At 40.4% G+C, this 13,963-nt stretch overlaps 1 pseudogene; it reads left to right on the forward strand.

The window, feature by feature from the left end:
* The first annotated feature begins 5,582 nt into the window (after positions 1-5,582).
* LOC127196509 (high mobility group protein B1-like) lies at positions 5,583-6,187 on the forward strand (annotated as a pseudogene).
* The last annotated feature ends 7,776 nt before the right edge of the window (positions 6,188-13,963 follow it).

A 13,963-nucleotide genomic window follows, 5' to 3' on the forward strand; every position in this document is an offset into this window, starting at 1 on the left:
TTGTAGAGGACTTGGATTCTGTTCCCAGCACCTTAGTGGCATCTCACAAATTTGCAAGTCTAGTTCCAGGGTTTCTGATGCCCTCTGTAGGCCTCTACAGGTACTGTACACACATGGTGCACATACATACATGCAGGCAAACAATTTATTTGCATAAAATAAAATAAAACCTTAGAAAAGGTGGGTCAATATAAATGTATAACCTCATTAGGAAATTTAATTAGTACAAATAAACTATAACCTTTATTGGTTTAAAGAATAAAGTTTAATGTCACTGGAACATTCACATATATAGAAAAGTAAATTTTGTAATGTTCTGTTCATTCTTTATACAATGGTGAACAGAGTCTGGTAAACTGTTCTAATTAAGCCACACCTATTTTCTATATTTTTAATGACTCCTTTGGGGCTACAGTGTATCCTAGCAGAGTAGCTGAGCAATTTCAGTTTGAGCTATGTGGTTGGCAAAGCTTGGAATATTTACCATCTGGTTCTCCATAGAGAATGTTTACTGCAATTAGATAATTATCATACTTCTCCAATGTGCTATGCACTTTGCTCAAAATGTGCTTAAAGCCATTGGTGTCACTTCCTTGGGGCTCTATAGTAAAAGCTGTCTCACAGCCTTTTAAAAAAAGTGGACATGAATGAAATGTTTCCCAATGGAGGAGGGAGACTGCTTATGCAGCAATGGTTAGAGGCCCAGCCTTGCACTGTGAGAGTCTATGTGAATAGGAACATACTCAAGGACTCAATGCTATTGTATGGTCTTCTATCAGCTGCCTAAATTGCCAACATCTATCTGTAAAAAATAACTTATATTTACTTTACAGTGAGTTGGGTTCTTCAGGCTATTTTGACTCCTCAAGGAAGTCAGGTTTCATTTCTTTTCTAATAAGCCCAACTTTTCCTGAGGTGAGGAGATACATTTTTCAAAGGCAAAAGCTTTAAACAGTAAACATTAATAACAATATTATTGCATGCATACATGACTCACTTCTGCTCAGTGCACAATAGCTGGAGAAGGTGAGCTATCTACCCATAGCTGGCAAAAATGCCTTACACAAAGGCTGTAGGAAATGTAAAGAAAATCAATGCCACATGCATGCATGCATGCATGCACCCACCCATGTCATTGCATGCACCTGTGAGGACTTGTATATACACACACACACACATACACACACACACACACACACACACACACACAGACACACACACACACACACACCCCAAACCCACAATCAAAGAAAAACAAAACCTCTTAATACTAAGATTTTGCTTTACTCATTATGAGAGCCTAATATAACACTTTATAGAGAAACAAAACATTTAACCTTCATGTGCATGAGTGTTTTGCCTGTAGGTATATAGTGTATCGCATGTGTGAAGTGCCTGCATATGCGTAAAGGCCCATCAGCACCTCTGGAATTAGAGTTGTTGGCTGTTATGAGCAGCCATGTAGGTGCTGGCAACTGAAACCAGCTCTTCTGCAAGAGCAGCAAGGTATCAGAGAAGCAAAACTGGAATATAATATGAAAGATGGTTTCATGCATAATTAAGAGTTCTTCCATTTTAAGATTGAGCAGGGCTTAAACTTTCGTCAGGCAAGTTCAGAGATGCTAATTAGAGATGCAGGAACTACTTTTACAGATGTGCTGAGAACATCTAAGTTTGCTGGAAATCATTCATGGGAACTTGTCCTGCTTTGTTTGGTCCCAAGAGCTTTCTAATTTGAGGAAGAAAAGAGTAGCAATGGAGGCAACTGATACGTTACATCTGAGATGAAACTGCTCCTTGGCTTTATCTGAATGAATATTCTCTGGCTTTCTGCTGCTGCTGGTATTTCTCAAGCTGCATCTCAGAAGGATCTGGGCATTTCTGTCAAAGATCTTGCCAGACATTTGCACTTTCATCTCCTTATTCCTTCTCTCTATTGTTTTCTCCACTAGTTTGTGAATTAAATGTTAGCTTAAGTTTTCAAATCACCCATGAATATAAACAAAATGAAATAAAATTATAGTTGTAAACATTCAGGGAAATATATGTAACTATAGGTTTTCTTCCTAATTTCTAATTTGTGGTATATGCGTGTACACATGCATGCACATGCATGTGTGTGTGAAGAGAAATGTGGAGGCTGGAAGAGGGAGTCAGGTCACATGGAGCTAGAGTTACAGGCCGTTGTGAGCTGGTTGTGAATCATAGGACACAAACTCTGGTCTTCAAGAGTAGCAAGAACTCTCAAACACTGAGCTATCTCTCTCGTTCGACTCGCTTTCTTTTTCAAGACAGGGTCTCTCCCTGAATCTGGAACTCACTAATTTGCCTGGTCTGGCAGCTCAGCCGTCTTTATACCTCACCTACACCACTGGGATTACAGGCCTGTGCTGCTCCTCTCTGATTCTTCATGGGTCTTGTGAATCCCAGCTCAGGCTCTTATGTTTGACAGCAAACACATTATCTACTGAGCCAGCTCCTTAACTCCATTTATAGGTGCCAACCTAAACCCCTCTTTAGCTCTTTGTAAGCAAGTTGTATTCTTTTCCCCTTATGTCTTCTGTGTGTCTGGTTCAGGTATAGTAGAAAGCGAATACCTATTTGATGACTGGGTGAATTTCTCAATTCAACTTAAGTTTTTACATTCTAGTTTCTCATCAGAGCCACAAGGCTAAGTGGTGCTTAGAGACTAGAGTGGGTTCTTTTGCGCTCTGGGAGAGAAAGAGTTCTGTATAGATTCTTCACCTCAGGTGTGGCATGAAACGTGCTATGTTGAGTATAATGTTAGGAATGTTGTCTGTATTCCTATTCGCAGAAGTTCAATATTATTTCCATTAGTGCTCTTTTTTCTCTCATCATAGTATTTTTATTTTTTAGGCTCTTTATTCATTCCTTCATTCATTTGAAGATATTTGCTACTAACTCAGCGTGTTTTAACCTCCTTAAGTTTTTTTATTTGTCCCTTGAAATAACTTGTAAATGCTATCACTTATCATACTTGGGTCGTGGCGAAATTATTAAATCTAGCCTCAGTTCCCCTGCATACAAATGAAGGTGACGATAGAATCTGTTTTATAAGGTGATTGTAAAGGATCAGTCCTTTAACTTGTTCAAAAGAAAGTCCTTAGAGCACTTTAGCCATTAAATTGTAACTATTAGGAATCAGATTCTTGAAGATAAATACAGTCTCTTTCATAGCAGGCACCGAGCTCAGTCATTAGTCAGTGCATTAGTTTTATCTTGTAAGGAAGTGAGAAGTTTCAACAGAGCACAGACAATGACTCTGGGGTTGAGGTCTCTGTGTAGCATCATGAAAGCAAGCTACCTCAGCTGATAAGAGACCAAAGTCTTTGATTCGAGAGGCTTCACCTTTGCTTTCTTCCCCCATAGCCTCCAGGTCAAGTGCTAGGCTTCTGCTTCCTACAGTCTCCCAGAGGATCGCTTGGTTTAGGCTGGCTGCTGGCTCCTGATCTTTGGAGAAAGGTTTCTTAAAGGCCTCTGCACTTGTGTACAAACACTCTGCAACACTCGCTGAGCTGAGGAAGGCCTGCACAAGTGGGAACAAAAGGAAGAAGACGGATAGTAAACAAGAAGGACCCAAGGCTATCATGTAGAAACTCATTGTGAGGACCAGTACGCCTTTACTGGGGAGTTTTAAAAAAGCGCACCTTTATGTATTTAAAAGAAATACACTTCTGCTGATAAACTTCCTTTGTCTAGGAATACAAATGTGCACTTTGAGAAATAGGGCAATTATATTCCTAGTCTAGGTTTGAGAAGGGAATCCCCCTTTCTGATATTCAATACGTTGTATGTAGGTTTCAAGAAAATTAATGCAAGATAAAATAAAGACTGGAATGGGCATAGTCTCCATTAGGCCGAACCTATTTTGCATGAACCAGACTATTAGACATAGCTGAAGCCTCGCAGAGAAATCAGCTCTTATGCATCTAATTTGAAGAGACTTCATCTTTTTTTTTTGTAGTGGGCGAGATGCTGACAGTTTTTACTCCAAGGATTAGTACAATTTCTTTTTGTCCTTGTTGTCCATTTCTCTCTGTGTCTCTGTCTGTCTGTGTGTCTCTGTCTCTGTCAGTAAGTATGTGTTTGTGAGGGATGAGAGATACTGGGGACTCCCAGGAGACAGATGGTAGGAGCTGGATGAAGGCAGCTGAGGTAGAGTTGGATAGAAATCAGGAGGCAGCTGTTAGTGACTAATGTAATTGATGCATGGTAGCCAGATATACTCTGGCTTATGAAGGAGGCTCAGCCTCAATGTAGAATGCTGAGCTGCTTAAGTACCTTTCACTGAGGTCAGAGATGCAGGTGGATGAGAAGGAGACATGATTTCAGTGGTCATCTGTAAACTGATGACTTCCTTCCAGTCTCTCTGTGTTCTACAGCCACACTTTCAGTTCTTTAGAGAGTGAATCCTTATGGTCCATATATTCCTAAAATCTAGCGTATTTGTAAATTGGCAGGGTGATGCTCTCTGAATCTTTCTCTTATGTTTAATTCTCTTATTGAGTAATTGTATCTACTGCTATGCACACCCACAGCTCGGGTGCCACTCTTGATTTATGTTCTTGTGTTCTTCCAATACAGTTATCACCAAATTCTGTCAGTTTTACGCACTTAACATATACTCATTATTTTCCAAGTCCATTTATAAGAACAGGAAACGGAAGTGATGTAAGTCAGGAGCTGCCAGGACAGGAACCTGGTTTAGAATTTAAGATTTTAGAGCCATTCTCAGTGATCATGAAAAATACAGGGCCTGGAGGTTTATAGACAAAGAGTGGTCTTGATCAGAAATTTCTAGACTTGACTTGTTATTTCTCACATCTCCGTAATCTCAACATTTGGGAGACCGAGGCAGAAGGTTCCAGAAATGAAGGTTATACATCCTCAGCTACACAGGGAACTCAAAGCCAGCTAGGACTACGTGAGACTTCCCAACCCCATGAAACAAACAAACAAACAAACAAACCAATAAAACAAAAACAAACTCAAGGGCATCGATACAACTGAATATCTAATTGGTCATAGTGCGGCAAAGTATGTTTGAACTGGAAAACTTACGATATCTATTTTGGTGCCACAGCTCCTTATTCGATTTGCTTATGTTTTTCACAGACACTTAGGGGCCATTTTGAATGCAGAGCGGCATCACTGTTGCCATGAGAGATTGTGTCCGTGCGCAGGCCAGGCTGTCTAGTGGGAGAGTTAACTACTTATTAAGGCATTAAGTGAAGTTGGTTACATGGTGATTTAGTAAATCAATTGCAACATAAGATCATAAAAGTGCAACCCCTGCTTATTGATTGTATTTTCATTACTTTTCTTGGGGATAAAACGGATTGAAAAGTGACTGTAAGGAAACCCTCTCTCAGGGTCATCAGACAACGTTAGCATTCTCACAGTGTCACTTGCTGACTTGCTTTCGTTCATCCTGTATGATACTCAACAGCGACAGCCTTTGCGGGTACATCGAGTTCCATAGAGACAGCGCCGGGGACAAGCGCGAGGCATACGGGTACTAGGTGACTCTGAACCTCGCTGATGATGAAAATCAACTAAATATGGGCAAAGGAGATCCCAAGAAGCCAAGAGGCAGAATGTCTTCATATGCATTCTTTGTGCAAACTTTCCGGGAGGAGCAGAAGGAGAAACACACGGATGCCTCTGTTAGTTTCTCACAGTTCTCCAAGAAGTACTCAGAGAGGTGAAAGACCATGTCTGCTAAAGAAAAGGGGAAATTTGAAGACATGGCAAAGGCTGGCAAGGCTCGTTACGAAAGAGAAATTAACCCTTCCCAAAAGGGAGACAAAAAGAAGTTCAAGGACCCCAGTGTACCCAAGAGGCCTCCTTCGGCCTTCTTTCTGTTCTGTTCTGAGTACCGCCCCCAAAGCAAGGGAGAACACCCCGGCTTATCCATTGGTGATGCTGCAAAGGAAGCAGGAGAGATGTGGAACAACACTGCTGTGGATGACAAACAGCCCTGTGAGCAGAAGGCTGCCAAAGTGAAGGAGGAGTACGAAAGGGATATTGCTGTCTTCAGAGCTAAAGGAAAGCCCGATGCAACCAAAAAGGTGTGGTCAAGGCTGAAGAGAGCAAGAAAAAGAAGGAAGGGAAAGATGATGAGGACGAGGAGGATGAGAAAGAAGAGGAAGATGAAGATGATTAGAAGGAAGATGATGATGAATAAGTTGGTTCTAGCGCAGTTTTTTTCCCCCTTGTCTATAAAGCTTTAACCCTCCTGCACACAACTCACTCCTTTTAAAGAAAAACATTGAAATGTAAGGCTGTGTAAGAAATGTTTTTAAACTGCACAGTGTCTTTTTTTTTTTTTTTTTTTTTGTATGGGTAACACACTATCGAATGTGTCTTTAGTTAGCCCTGTCCAGGTAGTATTTTCAATGGCTACTGACTGTGCCTGGTACAGTCTGGGGTTGTAAATTGGCATGGAAATTTAAAGCAGGTTCTTGTTGGTGCACAACACGAATTAGTTATATATGGGGCAGGTAGGGATTTTGCTGTTGTTGTTTTCTTGTCTTTTTGGTTCTGTTTTTTTCTCTTTTGTTTTGTTTTTTCTTATCTTCAGTTGTCTGTGATGCATGTTCCCCGGATGGGGAGACCTGGTGGCACTCAGAGGAAGGATAGCTAGTTACCAAGAAGAGACTTGATATTCTGAGAGCATATATAGGGGGAGGAGGTCTCCCTCGGTCATGGACATAGGGGAGGGGAGAAGGGGAGAAATGGGAGGGAGGGAAGAATGGGAGGAAACAGGGGAAGGGCTAACAATTGAGATGTAATATGAATAAATTAATAAAAAAAAAAAGAAGATAATTGTTGTTCTGGTAGCTGAATGCCACTGTGTAATTGCAAAATAAAAAAAAAAATAAATAAAGCTGTGGCTGTTTTGTTGACATTCTGAATGCTTCTAATGAATAACAATTTTTTAAAATAAAAAAATACTGGGTAGCATTTCCTCTTCTAAGTTATGGAGACAGCTTCAACCAGCAGAGTCAGTCTCCATCACATTCCAGAAAGGACCCTGTATGAAGGTCCAAGATATGGCTTCTAGTAAGACTGTGGGTTCCTGCATGACGGACTGAGACTCCCTGAAACCCTGAGTTAATGGAAGTCTTTCCTTACTTGTTCCTGTCTGGTACTGTAGTCACACTGATGCAAATACTAATACAATGCCCCTCACTTAAAAAAAACAAAACAAAACCAAAAAACCCTCTCAAAGCTATCTCTAATTGACATCTGCTTGCAAAGTAAAAAGGAGTTTTCTCCAATGGAGTCTCAATGGGCATATTAACCACACTCAATGGGGGGGAGGCTGCCCAGCAGTAGATGCCAACACAAAATAATGTCAATAGTACTTTTGTAGACTTTTGGGCTCATATTGTTTTGTTTGGGCGTTTTTTTTCTCCTTACTAGTCTTTTGTTTGTATACTATAGCTTCCAATTTTGTGTTTTTATGTTTTTTATTTTATTTTATTTTTTTTTTTGTGTGTGTGTTTTCTTGAATTCTTTTCTCTCTGTTTTGTCTGTCTGCTGTCTAAAGAGAGAAAGAAAAAGTGTTTAGTTGGGTGGAAGGAGAAGTGATTAGCATCTATGAGAAGTTGGGGTCCTCTGGAAGAGCAGCCATTGCTTTTAATCACGGAGCCGTGTCTCTAGTGCTTAGTTTATGCTTTCATGATTTTAGGAGCCAGGTGCTTGTTAAGAAGTTCAACAAATTTAGGCTGAAGAGACTTTCACCATTCATGCTTCTGGAATCTTTTGTGTACAAAAGAGGTCAACAATTTACTTCTTCTCCCAGTTACCCTGCTCCCTGATTGCGGAGGGAAATGGGTGGTGGTGACGTGGCTGGATCAGAGCTGTACCCTCTGATTAGAAAATGACACACATTCTTTTTGCTTAGAATCAAATTCAAGTGGGTTTTACATTCCAAAGGCCATTATGCCATATATATATATATATATATATATATATATATATATATATATATATATATATATTTTTTTTTTTTTTTTTTTTTTTTTTTTTTTAAACGATACGTTATTTGTACTTGGCTGACACTGGGCAAAGCTACCAGAGGTTTTTTTTTTTTTTTTTCAATCATGCTACCTAGGGGCATGGAATTACTGTGGGATCTTGCTAAAGTGGCTGCTTGTTCTTCCTTGGAGAGTTGTGAAAATATAAAAAGAAAATCATTGTGGTTTGGAAAAATCTTTTTCTGCTTTATTATTCAGAAAGCAGTGCTGTTAGCTTCTTTGGTGGGAGTGTTTCCCAGGGAAAGGTTTTAATTATTGATGGCCAAGTACTCATTGCTTAATGGAATTTGAACTTTAAGGGGAAATAGGAGAGAACTTTCCCTGCTAATTGGTAGCACATAGCATCATATTCCTCATAGCCATAGGAAGATAGTAGCTTTGCAGGAGAGAGAGAGAGAGAGAGAGAGAGAGAGAGAGAGAGAGAGAGAGAGAGAGAGAGAGAGAGAGAGAGAGACAGACAAAGACACAGAGAGACAGAGAGATGGAGAGACAGACAGACAGAGACACAGAGAGAGAGAGAGACAGAGTCAGGGACAGACAGTCAAAGGAGTGCACAGAGAAGATAGGAGATTATAAACTGACTTCAAGGGATCCCTTGACACTTTCCCTGTTTTTCACTAGAACATCATATTACTTGATGTATCCCAATGTGCGTGTGTGGGACACAGAGGGACAGTATGGTGAGACAGACATTACACTACTCTTCTGTAAGGATGCTTTTCTCATAGGAGAGGACCATTCATTTTGCTAGATCTCTGACCTAGAAAACTGACTCATCCTCTGTAACATATGGTCAGAAGAGATTTGGGAAGGGTGAGTAGCAACGCTGGAGAGGCAAAGTGTAAGATGGGAAAGAGATCAAGGCAAATCCTTTAGAAGACCCAGGCTAACTTTAAGGCTTGAAATAACTAATGAATGACAAAACCGTAGTAGGTAGAGTGAAGTGGGGGGCATGGAGGTGGGACAACCAGAGGAAGTAACAGACTGAAATGTATATGTACATGAAAGTATAATGAAATCTATTATTAGGTATGAGAAATATATGGCAATAAAGCCTTTAAAAAGAAGTCTAAAAGCATGGATGTCTAACATTTAATTTGAAGTTGTTTATGTTGTTGCTGTATATATTTTTCTAGAGGAATTCTTTGTTCATGTCAGTTTTTGCTGAAGTAATTTTCATAACAATCATTTCCCTCTCCCCACACCAGCCTTACAACAACAAACCATTGCTATTTTCTTCACAGGTCAGTACAGTTAGCTACAGCAGCTGTGCTCTAGGCTGTAGATGTTCAAGTTTGTTCTGGTGACTTTTGTTCTGTGCCTTGGGTGAAAGAGCAGTGGTTACCTCAGGCCAGGATTTCTTAAGAGGCAGGTCAGAAGCAGATGTAGCCATCGAAGACTAGGCAAGTACATTTAAAGACTGGGTTCAAAGGTGTATGACATGGTGTCCTCTCATATTCTCAGGTGCAAAGAAAGTCACATGGCCAAGCTCCCTATCCAGGTGGGAGGGAGAAGTCTACTCTTTCATTTTAGGAAAGAGTGGAACAAATCCTGAACACTAGGGCATTTTCTCAACTATAATGCAATCAGTATTCTCTAATCTGCATGGGGGATGTGTGTATTCATGGACATGGACATACCCATGCCATTTTGGGTTAAGCATTTTACTTTGATGATTTATTAATAAGAAAAAACATGTGGTTTGGGGCAATATGCCCCAGAGAGGTGGTTCATGAACTCAGCTCATATATAAGCGCAGGACAACAAAGAAACATGACAGTGAAATGGAATTTTCTCACATACTGCAATTTCCAAAACAGTTCACCCCCCCCCCCCACATCCCTGAAAAAGGCAAGGAGGAACTAAAGAAGCAATTGGGTATTTAAAATCCATGCCCTATCCTTTTCTAAGAATAAAGAGACCTTTACATTTATACACGACCCATCTGCATTCACACATGAGCCCTGAATAGAATTACATTGACCCCATTTATTGGCAACCAATCTATATTCTTGAGCGTTATCTCATTTTATAGAAAAGAAACCATATCCCATTGGCTTTGAAAGCATCATACCTGATAAAGCCCTCAGATGAATCAACTCCTGACCTAGGCTTTTAGCATCACCTTGACCTCCCTTAAGAAACCTGACAACAACTTAGAAGAAAAAGTAGGGAAGAGCCTGGAACATATTGGCACAGGAGACAACTTCCTGAACAGAAAACCAACAGCCCAGGCCCTAATGTCAACAATTAATAAATGGGATCTCATGAGGCTGAGAAGCTTCTATAAGGCAGGAGACACTGTCAAGAGAACAAAGCGATAGCCTACAGACTGGGAAAACATCTTCACCAACCCTACATATGACATAGGTCTAATATCCAAAATATGTAAAGAACTCAAGAAATTAAACGCCATCAAACCAAATAACCCAACTGAGAAATGGGGCTTGGAACTAAACAGAATTCTCAACAGAGGAATATCAAATGGCTGAGAAACACTTAAAGAAATGCTCGACCTCCTTAGTCATTAGGGAAATGCAAATCAAAACAACTCTGAGATTCCATCTTACACCCATCAGAATGGCTAAGATCAAAAATTCAAGTGATATCACATGCTGGGGAGGACGTGGAGAAAGAGGAACACTCCTTCATTGCTGGTGGGAATGCAAACTAGTACAGCCACTTTGGAAATCTATCTGGTGCTATCTCAAAAAACTGGGAATAGGGGTTCCTCAAGACCCAGCTATTCCACTCCTTGGAATATACCCAGAAGATGCTCCAGCACATAACAAGAAACTTTGCTCAACCATGTTCATAGCAGCCTTATTCATAATAGCCAGAACATGGAAACAGCCTAAGTGTCCCTCAGTAGAAGAATGGATAAAGAAACTGTGGTACATATGCACTATGGAATACTACTCAGCTATTAAAAACAAGGAATTCCCGAAATTTGTGGACAAATCGATTGAGCTAGAAATGATCATGATTGAGTTAACCCAGAAGCAGAGAGACTCAAATGGTATATACTCACTTATATCTGCATACTAGCCCAAGGGGCATGTCCCATGAAAGCCTTCACTTACCAGGAAACTGGAACAGAGGGGAGGACATCCTATTAGGACTCTAGATGAGAGGAGCATGGGAGAATAGCAAAGTAGAAGGATCCAGAGGGTCCTAGAAACCTACAAGAAGAACATTATGATAGGCAGATTTGGGCCCAGGGGTCCCTCTCAAACTATGGCACCAGGCAAGGACAATACAGGCAGTAAACTTCAAACGCCTACCCAGATCTAGCCAATGGTCAGAATATTCTCCACAGTTGAGTGGAGAGTGGGGTATGACTTTCACATGTACTCGGGTGCCTCATATTTGACCATGTCCCCTGGAGAGGGAGACCTGTTGGCACTCAGAGGAAGGATAGCAGGATACCAAGAAGAGACTTGATACCCTATGAGCATATAAAGGGGGAGGAAGTCCCCCTCAAGCACAGTCATAGGGGAGGGGAGTAAGGGGAAATTGGGAGGGAGGGAAGAATGGGAGGATACAAGGGATGGGATAACTATTGAGATGTAACAAGAATAAATTAATAAAAAAAAAAAAAAAAAAGAAAAGAAGGTTATAATCCAAGGGGGGGAAAAAATAAGAAAAAAAAAAAAAAAAAAAAAAAAAGAAAGAAACCTGTCAATAAAGAGAAAGAGACTTCTCTTGCCAAAAGCTGTGAACTGTTGAGCCAGAAAGTTCAGTGCCTGTTTCCTACATTTTAAAAACAGACTCCATTAGGGGACACGAAAGCACACACATAAAAGCAACAACCCAAAGCGCATTGTGTACTTCAGTTTTCCTCTAGCTTGTCGCTGCCTCTCAAGCCCAAGATGATTCCCTCTTAGATCTGAAGGTTTGCAAACTGTTAGTTTTTAACAGGTGCAGCAGCCACAACCAGTGTTAGATAAAGCTCCCATCCTGATCATTTCTTTTCTGCAAACAGAAAAGTTATTTCCTCTTCAGTTTCTTTTTCTCTTTTCACAGGAGAAGCCTCTTCTGGAGGGCCAATATTCTCTTGCTTCCCCATGAAGCACAGATGTAGAGGTGATTTAGTATAGTTTTAAAGGAAGGCAAGATGAGGTTAAAGGAAACAGGCGAACGCATGGCAATGGTTGATGACACCCACTCCAACTGGCCTCCCTGAATGGCCCAGCTCTGGTGGCTTCATTGTTATTCCCATTTTCCCTTTTAAATATTGCACTGAGTGATTTTTATTTTATTTTTTTCAGATTGTATTTTAATTATAACATTTCCCCCTTCCCTTTCTTCCCTTCAAACCTTTTCGTATGCCCCTTCATGCTCTCCTTAAAACCCATGGCCTCTTCTTCATCATTTGTTTTGCATGCATATGCAAATTTGCATATACTTGTATATTCCTAAATATAACCTATTGTGTTCGTATAATGTTACTTGTATTATATTTTCAGGACTGACCATTTGGCACCAAAGAAACAATTGGTGTGCTCTTCCTTGGGGAGGACCACCTCTCCCGTGTCCAGATTTTCTTACTTGCCTGTAGTTCCTAGTGTAGGACTGAAACCTTGTGGGCTTCCTCCTGATGCAGGTTGGCATGTTTATGGGTGTTATCCTTGTTCAGCTCATGTTTGCATGGTCATGTTGGCGAGACGTCGGGAGTATAACTTCTGATGTTACTAGGAGACGCAATATCACAGCAAAGTCCCTGGTCCTCTGGCTCTTACACTCTTCCTAGCCTGTCTTCTGCAGTGTTTCCTGAAATGCAGGTATGTGTTTTATAGATTTGGGACTGGATTCTACAACTTTGCATATATGTTGCCATCTTCCGTTGTTACTGCAGCTTTCTTCCCTGGAGAAGAGAATTCATTTTGTCCTTCTGTCCTTCTTGTTCCACTCTCCCCCATGGCTGTCTTCTTTGAGTGTCGCTGCTCACTGCTGGAGAAGGACCCGTTTTCTTCTCTTGACTCTCCCAAAAGCCAACTGTGTGCTAAAGGAAAACAGTGTACTGAGTTCTTGTCTATTAATACCAAGTTAGGTAAGAAGAAAATTACTATCAGAAACCAGTTAACTTTAAAACTTGAGGACTCCTTGTTTCTAGGAGCCTAAAGTTTTCGAGCCACAGATACTATAAGATTGCATCTTCTAACCTTGTTTTATAGATGGAGTTCCAGAGACGCTGAAAGCTTTCCCAAGGTCAGACACCTTATTGGCAGTGCTGGGACTAGAGCTTGGTTGTCCTAATTCTATTCTTCCCATTACATTTTACTTAATTCCAGAATCTCGATGACAATTAAAGGCACAGACATATTAAAGTTAATCATTAACCTCTAAAGCAGCAGATTGAGTTTTAATAGAGAGAATGCTTAAAATTCTCAGTAGGGGTAATAAGGAAGGAACTGCTTAAGAATAAAACAATTTCCCGATTTTTCGGTTTTTGGTGGAAGCACACCTAACAAGAAAGTTTATTCCAAGACATGAAAATTTTTTTTTTAAAAAAGGTGTTTGGCTGAAAAATGGAGAATGATAGTTAAAGCTAACCTGGAAAATCCCAGTGTCATTCTGGGAGACTCCAGAACAAAGAAGAATCATGTCACTAACAAAGGAAGAAGGAAGTTACAAGGGCTCTTTGTCTTTACACTTGGAAATGTATTTTCTTCCTTCTGGGTATATAAATATGATTTTGCATATGAAAATTTATTGCAAAACAGCACTGGTTCTTGGCTCTATTCCTGTAGCAACAGCACAGTGCATAACTCCAGCTTCTGAATAGGCCACCATGCCTTGCAGATGCTTCAGACTTGTTTGATGTGCTTAGCTTTGTGCCAGCTTTCGCATTTTTTTCAGTAACCTTTCTCTTCTACTATATCTTATGGTGGGAA

This window comes from Acomys russatus, chromosome 1 (genome assembly GCF_903995435.1).
Source record: "Acomys russatus chromosome 1, mAcoRus1.1, whole genome shotgun sequence".
Classification (NCBI taxonomy): Eukaryota; Metazoa; Chordata; class Mammalia; order Rodentia; family Muridae; genus Acomys; species Acomys russatus.